The sequence below is a fragment of the Episyrphus balteatus genome, chromosome 1 (assembly GCF_945859705.1).
Source record: "Episyrphus balteatus chromosome 1, idEpiBalt1.1, whole genome shotgun sequence".
Lineage (NCBI taxonomy): Eukaryota > Metazoa > Arthropoda > Insecta > Diptera > Syrphidae > Episyrphus > Episyrphus balteatus.
The window spans coordinates 174,820,022-174,838,805 of record NC_079134.1 but is presented as its reverse complement, the minus strand read 5'-3'; the positions used below and the strand labels follow the sequence as shown (position 1 = coordinate 174,838,805).

At 28.6% G+C, this 18,784-nt stretch overlaps 1 protein-coding gene across 13 annotated transcripts in view; it reads left to right on the top strand.

Annotated features, from left to right (window-relative positions):
* The first annotated feature begins 618 nt into the window (after nt 1-618).
* LOC129907382 (PDZ and LIM domain protein Zasp) overlaps nt 619-18,784 on the top strand; it is a 138,636-nt gene continuing 120,470 nt past the window's right edge. For 11 of the 13 annotated variants that reach the window (XM_055983546.1, XM_055983545.1, XM_055983551.1 and 8 more), the window contains exon 1: nt 9,798-10,047. The gene's annotated coding sequence lies outside the window, so the exon portion shown is untranslated. Of the gene's footprint in view, nt 836-9,797; nt 10,048-18,784 lie in introns of those variants that run through there. The other 2 variants (XM_055983556.1, XM_055983543.1) reach the window with 2 other exon arrangements.

Below are 18,784 nucleotides of genomic sequence, written 5' to 3'. Positions count from 1 at the left end.
GAATGCATAAAAATAGTCACCTAGATTATCGCGGAACTGGAAGAGCCGGTTGCGAACCGGCTTAGCTTAGACTCAAGCAGTTCATTGTCTAAAAACTGAACAAAAACAAAGAATAACAAATCGAAAGAAATAAGGTTCCAATATCCAATTCCTAAGTTACTTTAACTTTCATTGTAAATACTTCTTGACTTAAAGTGCGTCGTGATCATATTGGTTTGGTAGTTTTCTCGAGTTAAAAAAAAAAATGAGGCGAATTGAAAAACACTCAAAAGAGTGATCGTTGATCGTTTAAAAATGAAATTTCTCTTTAAATGTTGAGTGTTTTCTCAAGTTCAAAATCCCAATTCCCAAACACCTTTATTAGCTCTTACCTGTTGAAGTAAAATTAAAGAAAGAAATGAAAAAACCTGTTGGAAATAAAACATTGCCGCTTTTGTGCGGGTGATTCTCTTTACAGTTTGATTTCGCCGTTTTATTATAGTTTTTTGTTTTTGTTTTTTGCTTCTTCCAGGTTTTCTTTTTCTTATTTTTTTTTTTGTTTTGTTCCATATTTCATGGGTTCGTTTCATAGCCATCGTTGTCGTTTCTGCTTTGACGATCGCAACGACTTGTCTGTTCGCTCAATCGTTTGTAAACTGTGAATACGGTTTGTTATAATACGGGCGAGAGCTAAAAAAAACTGCGCGAAAAGGAAGATAAAATTTATTTATTCTTCTCGGTGTTTTATTAATCTCTTCTTTTGGAAAGATTTCTTGTTTTGTTTTTGTTTGTTGACGGATTTTCCAAAATTTTCCTTCAAATAGGTATAAAAAAAAAAACAAAAATAAAAAAGTGGGTTAGTAATTAAATGTAACTTTAATTGTTTTAATGATCGTTTTGCTTTGGTTATGAAATAAATTACCTTTTCCTTTGATACACTTTAAACCTTACAAGTTAAGTGTTTTTTTTTTTTTTTGTGTTTTGGTTAGTTTTTATGCAGGTTATAAAAAAAAAGGTTTTGCGTACTTTTGTTTGTGTGTTGTGAAAGCCGGTTTTTTGGTTCGTGGATGGCGACAAAGCATAAGAAAGAAGACTTCCAAAAATTATTTTGCAAAGTTTACTAACGTTCAAGGAATTTTGCAAAATAAAAGGAACAAAAGTGTTTATACCTAGTTTTTGACTTTTTACTCGTTAAAATCGCAATAAAATTAATAAAATAAAACAAAAGCAAAAATTGACGAAATTTACTTACCTGAATTACTTAGTTAAATCTATTCTTATTCATTTAGTTTTTTTTTTAGAAGTAGGAACTAAGTGCTAAAAATCTTTGTTTCAATTTACTCTCGTGCGAATATTTAACTTCTGTTAAAAATGATCTAGCACCCTTATGTAGCCTGAACAACGACAGAAAAAAAAATCAAAAATACCACTGCAGCACAGTTTTTATTGCCCAACGATCAACTTTGCAAAAAGGCCAATCGCGAGTTATGAGGCATCGCTGACCAAAATCAACTCAGATGTTTTCGAGTTGAAAAAAATACCTACACACTATTTGATTTCTTCTGGTTTATTTTTTAACAGTCGTTCCCTTTTATAGGTACAGAACTTTTGAAAAATTGTTTAAAAAAATAATTTTTAAATTATAAAAACAAAATATAAATAATATTTTGGATAAAAAAATTAAAAATAAAATAAAGGTGGCGTTTTGTAGAACTAACTCATCAACATATAAAACCAAAATAATTTCAAAAAAATTCAATATCTTGTTTTCTAAAATTGTTTGAAAATTTGTTGATTTATATTAAAATTATATAAATGCTTTAGTATGATGGTTTCTTTGGGATTGAATTCGTAGTTTAGCAGAAAATCAGATTTGAAAAAAAGGTTCCTAGGCAGGAACCGTTAATACCTAATGATTTTCAAAAAAAAAAAAAAAAAAGATAGACCTATTATACATACCTACCTAAAAACTCAAAATTGATTAATTTTAACAAAATCGTTGGAGCAGTTTTTTGAATTTTGTATATTAAAACTAGCTACCTAACGTTATTTGTGTACTTATTTTGTTTTTAATATTTTTATTAAAACTTCATATATTTGTATACACAATTTGAATCGATTGCTTACTGTGAATTGCTAAAATGACAATTCCAATGTTTTTGTCATTGCTCGAGGAGTATGCAAAATAATGCCAGCTTTAAAATTAGTGAAACAAAAAAATCGAAATGTTGCACTCAGAGAAAAAAAAATTGTAACTAGGTATTTTAAATAGTTAAAAATAGTCATTTGTAACTATTTTAATAGTCAATCAAAGTATTTTCCAAATTAAATATTAAATTGTCAATTTTTAACTATTAAAATAGTTATTTCTGATTATTTAAATAGTCAGATAGAGGGAGTGAATTTGGGACTATACACAATTTTTTTTTACAAGGTAAGGGGGGTGATATATCTCTCTCTTAAATAAAAAAGAAAAATGAACAAATAAGTGAAAAGCTTGTTTTTATTTAGAAGCGTTTTTTCAAACAGTTTTCCAAAAGTATAATGGTTTAAACGACGGAATATGCTGATAGGCCAAAATAATGGTTCGCGTAATTTGGTAGCTTGATCTCCCTGTTAATTGATTTTTGTTAACTGAAAAATTAGTTAATAGTTTTGAACAATTAATAATACTAATTAATTATAATAATAATTTCTAACATTGATTTGATTTGATTTGCCCGTAAATGACATTGAAAACCAGAATATATCATCAAAATGAAAAAAATAATTACACTTGAAGTCTGAAAAGATAAAGTTGTTTGTAACTTAAAAAAAAAAATTTAATCTCATGCCACAAAAATGTTTTGCGTTTTTTGGACCATTTTTGAAAGTGGCTATTTTTTGCTCCTAGATTTTTGAAAATCGGCTCCTTGCCTCGAAAATATTCTGGCAACACTGCTACACTGAGGGAAAAAATAAATTGAAGTTGAAACATCGTTGATTCAAAGATGAACTACTTTGATTTATGTGACTTTCAGATACGAAACCATCAAAAATTAACATTTTTTCCATGTTGATTTTAAAATGTTCATCTTCAACGCAAAATCATTCCGATTAATAGTTAAATCAATGTGGTTTTCATTGATTTTACGTGGTTTTATGTTGGCTTTTCCCTCAGTGTATGTATTACTTCTAACTATTTTGTTTTGGCATGTGACTATTATAATAGTAATTTTTAATATTTTCTGTTCATTGTTATTGTTATTTGCAAAATTTCATTGATTTTTAAAAAGTAATTATGCAAATAGTAACAAAATAACTATTTTTTTCCTGAGTGTAATTTGTCAAAAAAAAATGATTGCAGATAAGAAAATTGCATTAAAAATAAAATTTTTATTGAAAATGAATTTTTTACAATTATACTAGCTGACCCGGCGGACTTCGTTCCGCCATTTTTTGTATTTATTTTTAATTTTCAACTCTATAATTAGTTAACATTTTAAATGAAAAATTGGATCAAAACTTGAAAAGTTCGTAAAATGAGTTTAAAAATATTCACTTTTAAACTTTTAGCCTATGTAAAATATGGCCTATATTAAAAACGACAAAAAACTTGGGACAAAAAAAAATTGTTTTTCCCGTTATTCGGTCAAAAATCATTATAAAAATTCAGCATATTGTACATGCATGCGCATGATTGAAACCTATATTTTCTATAAGTTTGAGATTTTTTGCAGACTTTAAAAAATTCCAAAAAAATAAAAGAATACCTACTCAAAAATGTCCCTAAAAATTAGGTTGTTTTTTTTTTTAAATTTTATTTCAAAATACAGGGCCTATGAAAAAAATCCGATTTAGATCCCTAATTTTTTTTTTAATATCTTTCTCATGGTGTAACTCAAATTTCTGTGCAAAATTTTGCGTACCTCTAATTAGCCTTTTGTCGAAGGTCTATGACTGCAAAAAAACCTTCACAACTTGGTTTTGAAATTTTTTTGAATTTTTTCAATACCTTTTTTAACTATTGAATAAATTTGTCTATCATTTAAAAAAAAGTCAACTCTTTACGACTTACCGTTTAGAAAATAGCCTCTTTTTTCAATGTCGTGTTACCCCTGTTTACCCTATAAAATTTTAAAATTTTTTTTGCCTTAAACCTTCTCCTCTTATACCTCTTGGATTTAAAAAAAAAATAAGTAAATAAGTCAGCCGGTGTGGCCGGTTAGCGAACGTACACAAAACCAAACTTTAATATATATAATAGATTGAATGCATAAGCTATTTCAACTACAATTTTAATTAAAGCATGAAGCTTTTGTATGGTCAAATAGTTCGAATTTTAAGAAATTCGACGAATTATAAGAAAAAAATATAATATTTAAACTACTTTTCTTTATCTCCGATAAAATCTATAAAAGCACGCAGTTTTTTTAAGTAGGAACCTAAATTTTTTCATATTTATATATTCTATTTTTGTAGGCTCCTACAAACAATTTTGTCAAAATCCTTCAAAATTCAAAGTAATAATTTTAACTTCAGTAAATTCACGTTTCTTGTTTTACATAAAATTAAACAAAATTCCACCAACTTCCTTTTATCTTTCTTTTGTTTACCTGATCAACAAAAAAAAAAATCAAAACAAACGAGATAAAAAAAATAAAAATCCCAAGGCCCAGACAGATTTTGCCACATTTGCTAGTATATGCAATTTCTTGCTCTCTATCTCTCTTTCTTCATGTCTAATTTTTCTATTTTCTATTGGTATCTACATTATATTCTCTGTCTACATCTCCACACACGTTTAAAATTTCAAAATCACAAACAAACAAAAAATACATTAAAATTTAGTTCAACATGTTGCAGCGCTTTAAAAACTGGTGGGACGCCATTTATATTGTCTCTTCTTTGTTGTGACATCATAGACAAGCCTCCCTCGTCTAACTCGCCCAATCCCCCCTGAGTACTCACTCATCCAGTAAAAAATCCTCCTCATTCGTTTAATCCAAAAGCCGCAAAAACTGATCAAATTTCCCATCATTACGTGAGTAAAAGGCGGGAAAATTTAATTTTTTTTTTATTCTTGTCATTTTCTTTAACTCTTTGATCTTTTTTGTCTATTTTATTAGTTTTTTCTTTCTCTCTATAGCCTCTTTCTTAAAGTAGAATTACATTTTTTTTTTCAGATTTTCTGCGCTTGCGTCATTGGATTTTCTTCAGAGCACGCGTCAAGAAAATCGGAAATAATCGAAAGTATTTTCTTCATATTCTTATTCTTCTTCTGTACCTCAACTCAATATCATTATACCATGATCATCATGGTGGTGATAATTGTTTTTTACTATGCGAGTGTACAAGCACATGTGTGTTGTGTCAAAAAAGATTTTCTGCGAAATTTGTTCTAAATAAAGATATTTTGGCAAAAGTCATCAACTTTTTTTTTCTTTGAAAGTTTTCTTTTTTTTTTTGAAAAAAAAAGTTTTAAAAATCAAAACTTTTTTTTTTATTTTTTTTATTCTTTTCAAATTTTTGATATTTAGTTTCTTTTTTCAAGGGAATTTTTAAGAGAGTTAAAAATATAATTTTCTTTTTTAAGGAAATCTTAAGGGTCAGTTGTACAAATATTTGATCAGCGGATCAGCAACTTCTTTCTTCTGAAATCGGTAATAAAGCTGAGGTGTAGTACTGGTTCAAGGTCCATACATGTAAAAATAGCCAAATCCCTGCTTGAACCGAAGTTGACCCGCAGCTAATCCGCCGAAATCGGCGAGTTAAATTCCTGATCCGAGGCTGAACCACGTTTGTACAACTGGACCTAAAAGAGTTAAAAATATAATTTTAATGCAAATAAATAGAAATATGGAAATTTTAATTTTCTCATTTAATATACATAGGTTTGCTAACATGCAAAAATCATTTCTACACTGAAAACAACAAATGTTGTCTATCGTTCACACCAATTACGTACTTACTCATACATTTCTCTACTTGTTTATCTTTACTTTGGAAATCACAACATTGTTAAAAAATAATTACAATATTATTTGTTCGTTGATTTCAGGCAGAACAACTTGGCACAGCAAAATTGAACGATCGGTTCACATGCACTCTGGCTATTATTACAGATAATTTGTGTAATTTGAAAAAAAAAGCCATGTTGATTAAATTAATAACTTCATCAACTCCTTAATTTTGAAGTCCAATATAGACAAAAATAATTGTCACACATTTTTACTTGGAATTTATATGTGATATGATTAAAATGAAGCATGATCAAAAATAAAGGTGCTCTGTCAGATAACATTGGTCGGCAACGAAAATAGAGCTTCAATTAAACCATTCTTTTTTAAAGGATTTCTCTGTGCTATGATTTCGAATCAGAAATCAAAATTTAACTGGCACGTCACGTTTTTGTTAATTATATTAATTTTTGACATTGAATTTCATCACCGTTAAACTGTTTTTGCAAAACTACTTACACAATATCCGAAAGCAATATTTTATCGTCTTAAATATTTTTATACATATTTTTTTCAAAATTATTTTTTACTTAAAGATATTTAATATAGAAATGTATGATATCCCAAAATTTTGGTAGTCTTATGTTTTTTTTTTGAAGCAGATTTAAGTAAATTCCAATTTTCAACTCCTAATTTGGATGAAAAAAAGTAAAATATTACGGAAAAATACATACCTATATATTTTGGATTAACCGTCACAAAACATTTCATTCAAAATTAGTTTTTGGGCTTTATAGCGAAAAAAGAGATGAGCAGAGCTCAAAAACTAGACGTGATAAAATAAATCTGTAAACAATTTTATACAGATTTTAATCAGTGTCATATACCTAGTCAAAATTTATCTCAAAATCGGTTTCAATGATTTTGAAAAAAATATGTGTGTACTGTCACAAATAAGATCGCGCTTTAACATAAAAAACTTCACCGCACTGTTTTCTTGATTTTATCTCGTAAGCTAGCTAACCTAATGGAACTAAATTTTTTTTTTTGTAGAAGCATTTAAGCTAATCTTATAACTATGTAGACTTTTCAAAAATTATTTTTGGGTTTTTTAAATTATTATTTTTTTTTTTTGTATCGAACTTGTTAAATTAAATTATTTTTCCTGCTCTCCTCTTAAAATAAAAATGATTTTTATTATTTTTTATTGGTTAAATGTTGAAAGGTCAAAATAAAAAAAAAACGCTTCAAAATTTTCAAAATAAAAAAAATCAACAAAATGTATCGTTAATTCAACTTCAATTTTGTAACGAGTATTTTATTACACCTACATACACAGTTTAATAATAGGAGGTTTCACAGCTGAAACAAACCAAGAAAAAAATACAAATCTAGTGCCAAAAGCTGAGCAAGGTTTGACTCTACAAACGTCTTTCATTAATTTGATCCAAAAGTGTTTCGATTCAAAATGTCATTTGTTCGAAAAAAAATTTCAACATATGATTCAATGTAAACGTTTTTACTTCAACTCGTTATATCTCCGAATTCACTTTTTGTGACTTGGTTCACTTCAGCTCTTAGCACTCCAATTATAATATGTACCTAATTTTCAAAAATTAGTTGACCCTAATAAATCTTAAATTTAGGGCCAGTTTGTTCTCAGTCGATTATCTTTTAATCAAGGATTATTCCATAGAAAAATCCTTGATTAAAAGATAATTAAGTGTGAACAAACCGGCACTTAGTCTATTATGCATAACAAATGAACTACCTTGACAAAACTAAAATATAGTTAAGATCTTGTTACTAGAAAATTCTACATACTATTCTTCATAATTAAATGTCTCATTAGTTTAGATTTTAACAGTTTCTTTTCACTAAATCCGCGAAAACATACCTTCTTTGGTACGAAATAACCTTAAAAGTCCCCAAATAACCGAGGTTCACTGTGGCGTATACGTAACTTTTTGAATGAAAATTTATCTAAAAGCTATTTTTTTTTTTCTACTTTTTAATTAATCTAAAAGACGAGTTGACTTTTGTGTAGCATTAAAAGTCCATTTTTTGAGTTGTTCAAAATGTTTTTAACTATCAGAAGCAATCTTCCATACATCTTTATTTGTAGTTTCCTACTTTATCGGTTATGGTTTATCGGATTCAATTGTGTTCAATTTTTGTTAAAGCTCTCACAGAAAATATGTCGGAATTGGAGAACGATAAAAAGTTGGAATATGATATACATAATAGATATTAAGATAACAAAAGTCTTATTACAATTATACAAACTCCCCCACAGTCGCTACCATAGGGTTCCTGGGGTAGGTCGAAAAACGTATGATGCAATTTTTCCGTTTTTTTTATAATTCTTCATAAGAGGCTTATATTATTTTTTTTTTTTAATTTTCCTTTGTAGTACTTCAGCAGCATTTTTTCTATAATTAAGGACCAATTGATTTTCTAATTGCTTAGCATTTCTTTTTCTCAAAATTTAAATATATTAATTTTTAAAGAAGAAAAACTTTTTTGTATAACAATTTATTTTGAACAGTTTTTCTGAAGTGATTCAATGAAAAAAAAGGTGTAAGACCAAAGTTGGTAGAGAACTTGACTGAACGCAATTATTATAAATTAAACGATAAAAAAAAAAACAGTTCAACAATAATTAAACTAAAATATTATACAAAAACTTATTTTGTTATAAGGTTATACATATCCAGTAAATTTACACTGTCTTAAACTGTTCCAATAATATTGATAATATTGATAAGTTGGTTGAATTTTCACCCAACAAATGCCTTAATTTCTTTTCACCGATTCACATTCCTTAAAAATTATACTCAAATTGATCCAATTTCGAACTTAAAAAAAAAAAAACTAGCAATTAATTTTGATCGCCTCAGTCCAGTGAAATAAGTTCCTATACAACCTACATTCATTCTATTCGCATGATCGTGATCATACAATAATGACTCTTCAGAATATCTCCTCGTACAAAAACAACCTGACTGTGATGAGGTTATATATCTATACACTTTAAGAGCTTGCTTGTCTTCATCAATTTAATGCTGTAAATACAAATTACAAGAACCGATCACACTAATCGCGTACCGCACAATCTTCTTCTTCGCCTATCGCTCTTTAATTCTGCATCGTCCATCCTCCATCCGTTTCAACAAAAAATCCTTTCCATTATTTAAAACGTCAATCTTATCTCACAGATATTCGCTTATAAACCAAAAAGCTAACACAACACCGACAGAAAAAAAAACATAGATACATCAACAAGAACATAGAAAATAGAATACGAACAGAGAAAAAAAATAGAAAAAAAAAATACACTCGCACTATTACGAATGCTTTTCCGTTAGAACAGACATTTTTTTTTTTAAACAGTTAGCTGCTAGTAGTACAGAATTAATGGCTAGCTGATGTCTCACATTCATACTAACATAAAATATCTATATGTGAATCTGTGCGAGTATGGTGTGTGCTAGTGCTTTGGTGTAGAAGAAAATTTGAATTTTCACGGGATGGATTTTTTGAATTTTCTTTAGTTGAGAGAAAATCGTCGCTAAGCTAACGTGAAATCTATTTAATCATTCAAACAAACTTTATATAGATTTATATTTTTTTAATTTATCATCAATTTTTTTTATTCGAATTATTTAATTTTTCTTTTTGTTTTTTTAAAAAATATCTGCAACTAAGGAAAGTGAAAAAAAAAATTCAAGGATTTTTCTAATATTTCAAAACCAAAGCAAAACGAATTTTTTGAAATAAAAAATATTTCAAAAAGTGTCAGAAGTGTGATATTGTGATTTTTTTTTTTAAAAGTGTTGAGTAATAATTTTAATTTTATTTTTTATTTTTCTCTTACAGAATCGAAACGAATTTTAATTTATTTTTTAAATTAATTGGATAAACTGTGAATTATAAAATCACTAAAAAGTGATAGTTAACAAAAAAAAGTGAAACGAATTTAAAACATAAATATTTAAAAAAAAAAAAACGAATTTTCAAAGAAAAATAATAATTTTTCTAAAACATCATAAAGAATAAAAAAAAATTCTATTGCAGCCGCAACAGATTTTCGAAGTAGCCGAACCAAAAAATCGAAAACTTTTTCAAGGTGAGTTTATTTTAAGCATTTCGAAATAGCTGATGAGTCTTCTTTCACTTGTGCGCTTGGTAAATGGGTGACAAATTGTTTGTATCTCTTTCTTTCCAACGATAGACAAATGAGATCTGACGATCTTGTCTCATCTCACATTCTATCTTCTGATTTGTGTAGTCTCTAAATTCGCAAATCTTAAAAATCTAGAATATTGAACAAATAGATAGATTTTCATAGAAACTGAAAAAAAAAACAAAAAAAACGGTTCGGATGGATTGTAGAATTTTATTTGGCATACATCAAGACTAGGTATGTATCTCAAAATCCGATCTAAATTTGAATTTTGTAGTTTTTTTTTGTTGTTGTTTCAAAAATACTTGTATGTATATATTTTTTTTTTTTTTGTGATTTTGAAGTAAAGGCCAATATTTATTTCGAAACTCATTCATGGGAAATGTTAAGGGGAATTAATATTTTAAAGGTCGCATTCATAAATCAGTTTTCACTTAAAGAGGTGGATTTTTTTTTTCTTTTTTGTCACAAGAGAGAAAGATAGATATCTAGTTTTTTGTTGGTGTATCAAAAAAAAAAGATACAAAAAAAATCACTATTCACATAGATACATCAGTTATGCTTGATCTATTTTCAGCAAAATAGAAACATAAAATAAAAGTAAAATAAAATTGAGGAAAATTAAGAACAAACAACAACTAAACAAAAAAAAAAATATTCATTGGTTGTCTGGTGGTGGCGCGCAGATCGCGAAAATTCTTTTTTTTTTGCTTTCCATTTTCTTTTAAGTATATATTTTATCGTGAATTCATGATGTAATTTAAATGAAATGAAATAAAGAATTGGTTTGCTCTTTTATAAAAATGTGTATGTTTTGTAGAAATGCACGCCTCAGACATTATAGAATTTAATTTGGCTGATGCGTGAAACCTGAGGATTTTAATTGTTTCTTTTGAGTTTTTTTCTGATTGTTCATTCAAAGAATTTAGTGTAATTTTAATTTTACACTATCGAGTAATATTGATGCTTGGATGCTTAAAATTACTCTTATTGCAAATAATTGAAATTTGTGTTGAGTTTTTGTTAGTTTTTCATTATTACAAATAGTAATGACGCATTTGGTGGTGTTCTGACATCATTTGCACATTTTTGCGTCACAATTTCTAAATAAAATTCATTGATTTGATATTAATGGAGGTTAGGGAGGAAATTGAAAAGATTATTGTTTGTAATAAACAATTATTCAAAGACCTTAGAACTCAATGCAAAATTGTTATATAATCTTTCGCTAAAATAATCTTAGATGAAATATTAAATTTTTTTACTAATTTTTTGTTTAAATATTTTGTTTTAAGGACTTTTATAATAATTACAGGATCGCATGTTTCAGAAGAACATTTTTAAGGGTTTTTTGCCACCTTAGGTGCTGGAAATAATTGTGTTTACTTAGCATGTTTTTTTATATTCAAAGAAAGGTGGAAAGAAAAAACTTCTTCAGTATGTTATTGGGCAGGTACCTACACACTGAAATGTGTTAACAAAAAATACACTTTAACATTAGAAACATTACAATTTTGTAATATTTTTATGTAGGTACTTTAACTGTGTGGTGTTACCAACCAGGGTTGTTTTAATTATTATTTTTTTTTTAATCAATTTTTTTTTGTTTAATTATTGCAAATACAAAATTTTCTGCGTGAAATAAACAAATACCTAATGCAAAAAGTGTGGGTTTAATGCTCAAAATATTTTTATTTGCAAATCTATTTTAAATGCATTTTTTTTTTCATTTTTTATAACAATTTATTTTGAAAGCAAAAAGTTTTTGGTTGGTTTTATAGAAATTTTGCACTCCTAAAAGGAGTGCACGAAAATTATTAATAAGTTTTTAAACACTGTTTACGAAATTAGAAACAACTCCAAATTTTGTTGTTTTCATGATATTTGAAGTTATTTTTTACTGGCTGAATATTTTATTTCATTTGCTGCTTTTAGTCCTGAAGATTTTTGCCAATTATTGTGAATATTACCTATGAACATTTACTGATTTTTTTAAATAAAATGCTCCCAAACTTAGCATAATTTATTGATATTTTGTATGAAAACATTAAGTATTAAGTCAATACAGGGGGGTCATTCCGTAATTTTGAAAACATTAATCGAATCGATGATAAGCGTTTTACAGTTTGAGAATCTTTAAAGCTATTTTAAGTCAATTCTGATTCAATATTTCCTAAATAGTTTATACAAATAAAAGTTTTCGTATCCTTAGAAGTCGTATTAGTCTAGGTGATTTAGTAGTTGCCTCTTACTCGGGTATCCGAGGTTCGATTCCGGAAATTGAAATTGTTTTTTTTTTTTTTATTTTCTCAATAATCGTCAATAAATATACGATAGCTAAATAGGTCTCGTTTTTAGAGAATTTATTCGTTTTTGGATGCAATATTTGATTTTTTTAAAGTGCTTATTAATTTATTCCAATCAACGATTAATTTGCAAACTCCACAAACAAACAAAATATTAATGATTAATTTCTACAAATTACCATAATGTTAGAGTAAATCATTTTAATATGTGTATCGAAAAACTATTCGTTTTTTAATACAAGATTTAGGCGGAATGTATGTTGAACGGCGGCCGTTGTTTAAATTAATGGTTTCTAATACTAAAACGAACGCTTTTTTGGATAGGCGAAAGTTTTGAAAAAATCTGTGAGAATTATTATCAAAATGGTCATGTACACTTACATAAGCGTTGGAAGAGACAAAAGATTTGATTTGTCTCTAAGTTGCCTTCTTAATCGTATCGTACCTTTATAATTTTTATAAATTTTCATTTTCCAAAATTAATGCGTGTAAACGTCGAAAAATTTTGCAATAGCTGGATCAATATGAGTTTTTTTAATGACCCAAAAGTCAAAACTTCGTACATTGAATATAATTTTGGAAAATGCGTAAAATGTTTTGTTACACATATTAAAATAATTTACTTTGACATTATGGGTATTCGTAGAAATTAATCATTAATATTTTTTTTTGTTTGTGGAGTTTGCAAATTAATCGTTGATTGAAATAAATTAATAAACACTTTAAAAAAATCAAATATTGCATCCAAAAACGAATAAATTCTCTAAAAACGAGACCTATTTAGCTATCGTATATTTATTGACGATTATTGAGAAAATAAAAAAAAAAAAAAACAATTTCAATTTCCGGAATCGAACCTCGGATACCCGAGTAAGAGGCAACTACTAAATCACCTAGACTAATACGACTTCTAAGGAAACGAAAGCTTTTATTTATATAAACTATTTAGGAAATATTGAATCAGAATTGACTTAAAATAGCTTTAAAGATTTTCAAACTGTAAAACGATTATCATCGATTCGATTATCGTTTTCAAAATTACAGAATGACCCCCCAGGTAAATATAATGATTAGGAACTTAAAACTTTGAAAGTTATTTTTTTTTCCTTTTATTGAGAAACTTCATAGCCCATATGTAAGTCATTAAAAAAATTTAAGAATGGCTGCAATGTTTAAACAAAAACAAACTCTAGAAATTCTAAGCTTCACGAGGAACTAAAGGAAGCTAAAATTTTCAAATACCTATTTTTTTCGAACTTGCTAACGATAAAGAATACTTTGAAGCACAAGCATCAAAAAACTACTTCATCCAAAACAGATCCAATTCGTTTTTCATCTATCATCAGCATCAACATTAAACAAAATAAATTTGTATTTGATTTCATTCACATAAATCGACATAACAACAATCATTTTTCAAAGAAAACAGCTTCTATTCAATTGTCACAAAGTTATTCATTCATTCCTTGTACCAATCTTGAGCAGCTATATATTTATCTTAAACTTAAACATGAGGAAACAAATTTTCATCTCAAAAAAATACAAACAAATATTTTTTCCATCTTTAGCGGTTTATATGCAATTCAGCCGCCATTGAATATGCCAAACACAACCCATCGATATATACAAGAAGAAGTTTATGCCACTGACTTGGCTATATAATATTGAACGACGAATGATTTAAAGCAATTTAATAGCACATTTATAACTTTGGACACATTTCAATTTGTTTTCATGTCAAAAAATTGAAAATATACTTGTTGTTGGTGTTGTTTTTTTTTTTTTTTTCTTAACTTAACTTAATTTTTTTTTTATTATTTTATGCTCCCTAAAACTCGTTTGGCCTCTCTTAAAGAAGATTCAAAAAAGTAAACAAAAACAAAAAAGAAAAAAAAAATAAAGGCTCAAAGGAAAAAAAGAAGAGGAAAATTCTATATTTAGGCCCTTTAAAGATCTCTGATGTCGTATACCTCTCTGCCATGCATGTCCCATGTTTCAGTTCCCTGCTCCCAACTAGTCCCAATCCAGTGTAGGTACCTAAATAATAAACTTTGCCAAGGAACACCAGCCAGCACCACAATGAAAGAAGGAACAAGTATAAGTTATTGGTCTTCTGTTTTTTTTTTTTTCTTCTCTTTTTGTGAACTTGGTCACGAGTCAAAAAAAAAGTACAAGTTAGATATTAATTTTTTTTATATAAAAACAAAAAAGTTTTATTTTTAGCAGAAGATCTCAGAAAAGAATGTCTTGATTTGATTTTTTCTCTTTTTTTTCGATTCTTCTAACGTCAGAAATTATTGATATTGCCTTGGAATTACTAATCGAAGCGTAAATAATTTGATTGACTGCAATTGACCTGGTTATTTTTGAAGTTATACTTCTTATGGGAGGGTGGGTATGAAAATTTACTTTTTGACAAGAATGTCAAAGGGATTATGACGCGATCACCCTGGGTAGCGGGCTGTCAGTTCACCTTTAGAGTAGGCAGTACTTTAGTATTTAAAAATGCAGTACGCCGCAGTACGGCAAACATAAAACACACAACACGTTGCAAGTTACATGTTTCATGTGGCAAGTTGCATGTGGCAAGTCGTATGTTTCAAGTTGCATGTGGCAAGTTGTATGTGGCAAGTTGCGTGTGGCAAGTTGCATGTGGCAAGTTGCGTGTGGCAAGTTGCATGTGGTAATTTCCATGTGGCAAGTTGCCAGGGTTGCAAAAAGCTCACATTTCAGCTCAGCTCACAGCTCAGCTCAAATTTTAGCTAGGTACCATAGCTTAGCTCATTTGAGCTGAGCTGAAAGTGAGCTGAGCTGAAAGTGAGCGCCCCAACTTCCAACGCCTATATCTCGGAATTTTGAAAAAAATTAAAAAAAATTTTTTGATGCCAAAAGGTAGCGAGGACTCTAACCTACATTTGGGTACAACTCCCATCCCTGTAGGTGCACGCGTTCTCAAACCGGGTGAACTTAAAGGTAAAAAAAAAGTTAAGCCCGATTCTGAAAAAATAGGTATGATGTGGCGGTTTAACATGGAAGATGATTTTTTAAAAATCTGAGAATGTGCAAAGCGTAGGCCCATGACACAAGCTATCATTGGGTATCACTCCCAAAAATTGCTCTCAAGCGGTTTAGCTTCCAGGAGCATTCAAAGATCCGGGGATTTTTCGAAAAAAAATTTTAACCCAACTTTCAAACGCGATTTTCTCGGAATTTTGAAAAAAAACGAAAAACCGGATTATACCACTATCGGCTAGCTGAGAATATAAGCTTTCATATGGCACCACTCCCCTGTCTCTAGATCAAAGCGTTCCAACGCCTATATCGCGGAATTTTGAAGAAAATGAAAATAAAATTTTTGATGCCAAAAGATAGCGGGGACTCTAACCTACATTTGGGTACAACCTTTTTACTAGATATACATCGAAGATCAACACCTGAACGCACCTTTAATAAAATGTGAACCTATCTTTAATCTCTAATAAATGTCTGAACGCATTCATTAAAATTTTCCTGGAAAACTGAATGGGGCTTTTCCAAGTGGAAAAGAACTAGAAGAACTTCTTTCTCATTGGTCAACCTCCACTGGTGATGAGGTAAACAAACATTTTTTCCAATGGTAATTACAACAAAAAAAGCTATTTTTCAGTACAAAAAACGTTTCTTTACATCTTCTCCAGCCCAGAAATGACATTTGCTGGAAGTTCCCCATACCACAAATATCATTCCAACTGGAAGTGCGATAAATAACGCTCTCTCCCTTCCGGAAATTTAAACTTCTACAAGCTAAGACGAGAACCTAGAAATATATATACCATGGTGTGAGTGACAAATTTGAGTGAAGTTGGTGGAGGTTGAATGTTTGAATGATGTAATTTGAACGAATGGAACATGAAACAGGTTGAATTGAATCGCAAAATGCAAGGTGCAAACACAATGTATTTAAGTCGATTACACTTTGCATTTTCTTATTCGATACTTTTTTTACTTAGTTGAGCGTAGTTAAAACGTAGTTCAACAATATCTAAATCAGGTTTAAAATATATCAAAAATTAGGTAGGTATATTATATACCTACTTATGTATTTAGTCTTCAAAATGTTTAGTTAATCTCAAGAAAACAACAACAAATACTATAAAAAAATAAAGAAACTATTTTAGTATAATTGTGTTTAAAATTGTTGCAAATAAAACAAAAAATAAAGAAATTGGCACTCGAATTTCTAGGGCTGGGTCGGCTAGTACTAATTACAATGCAACACATTTTTTCTCCAGAAAATAATGTCGTTTCACAAAAAATGAATTTTATCACAGCAAAATATGTCTGTATGTATTATTTAAATTACAAAATAAAATGATTACCACCATTACTTTAATTACAAAATCGTAAAACTTCTTTCATACTAATGGACCATTTTTATGACTTCATTTTTATTTAATTAATTTTAAAGTAGACACAAATAAACCCACGCAGTTTCATATTTTATTTTTTTCGGTGTGAAATTGATTTCAAAAATCAAACAGAAGAATGAAAAAGGACACAAAAAAAAAATTATCATATTTGATGAAAATGAAAATTGTATCTGTTTGATTTTCATTGTTGGAAAAAAAAAGTAATTTTCACGTTTTCTTGTTACGAGAAGAAAAAATGTAAAAAAAAAATAATGTTTCCAATTCAAAAGACATTTTTAAGATCTACGACGGGTATAATAATCGAGACGAAAGCTTTCTATAGAAAAAGATGTATTAAAAAAATGCCAGGTCCTGTCTGGGAGAGATGTCGTTGTCGTATCGCAGTGACAGTCATATCATTTAATAAGAAATAGATTCGTTAGAGTCTACTGGTTTGGAAGAAAACGTTCTCCAGGATGTGCTATTTGCTTGACTTGTTTAATGTTCTCATGAAACAGGAAATTGAAAATCGCAACAGAAGTGTTGATTCGTATATATTTTGTACCTCTGCTGACTGCCTGTCTGGCAAGAAGAATCCTCTCTTACACATGAATGATTTGTTTCTTTTTGTATTTTTCAAGGAAGTTAGGATGAAAAAAAAAAAAAACTTGTAAATTGGTCAAAGTTTTTTTTAAGTTTTCAATTTGTAGGACATTTTGTCGATATCAATTATAAGATTTTTCTATAGAAACCGTTGCTTTTGGATACGATGAAGTCCTTACATATCCTTGAACAAATTGTACCAAGGACGTTATTACTATTTCGAATTTTTAAAATTTCTGAAATTAAGGATTTTTAGTATCTTTAAAATATACCTCAAATTCTTTTCCATTTTCTTGTCCATGTATTACTAAAAAGAAAAAAAAAAAATAACACAGAAATCAAAATAAATGACTTGATTTCATAAGACCCATTCCCTCGCTCAAAGGTACAAATTAATTTTGTACAAATAGAAAGAAAAACCTTTTCCATCTTGCAGTACTACACAGAAGGAAAATCCCTCTGAATTTGTTTTCAAGCTAATTATTTCAATTAAGAAGGTAAATTGTTTCTTCCTTAAGATTTTCAAGCAAAAAAAAGCAATATACAAACATTGCAAATTGATGTCATTTATATAAGTCAACGTTTTATTTATATTTTGTGAATTAATAAAAAAGAATAAAAAAACCCAACCGGAAGCTACTATAAGAACAAACCCCTTACTCTATTTCCTCACTGATAAATGTTATTTTCCATACAAAAACAACTGACAAACCAAGAAGATTGATTTTGTTTCTGTTAACAAATTATCTGAGTCAATATAAGTTAAATAAAAAAATAAATAAATAAATAAACATCAAAAAACAAGTGGGTTGTGCCTCGGACGGTATATGGAGTAATTTTTCATTTGAAAATTCAATAAGGGAAATAATGTTTGTGCATTTATCTCTTTGAAAAATGGTGAAGGGGGAGAGAAAGGAAAGAGAACAATATGCATTTATATTTTTTCGGTAATAAATTTTTGTTATGTCAGTTTATAATATTAACTAGCTGATCCGGCGGACTTTGTTCCGCCATTTTTTGTATTTATTTCTAATGTTCGACTCTGTAATTTTCAAATAAAAGGTAAAGAGGATCAAAACTTAAAAATATCATACACAGAGAAAAATAGACCACATAAAATAGAACAAAAACAATAAGATTTCTCTATGGTTATCATCCAAGAAGGAAACCTTATTAAAACAATCGGGTTTTCCTTATTGTTTTAAAATCTGCAAAAAAATAAAAAAAACGATGACCAGGCTGGGAATCGAACTGGAGACTTCAAATCATTAGTCGCCCACCTTACCACCTGAACCAACCTGCCATGAAAATATTGATCGCGATTTTTGTTCTAGTACTAAGTTGCAAAAAAAAATCAACTTTTCAGTCAAATTTTAATAAGAT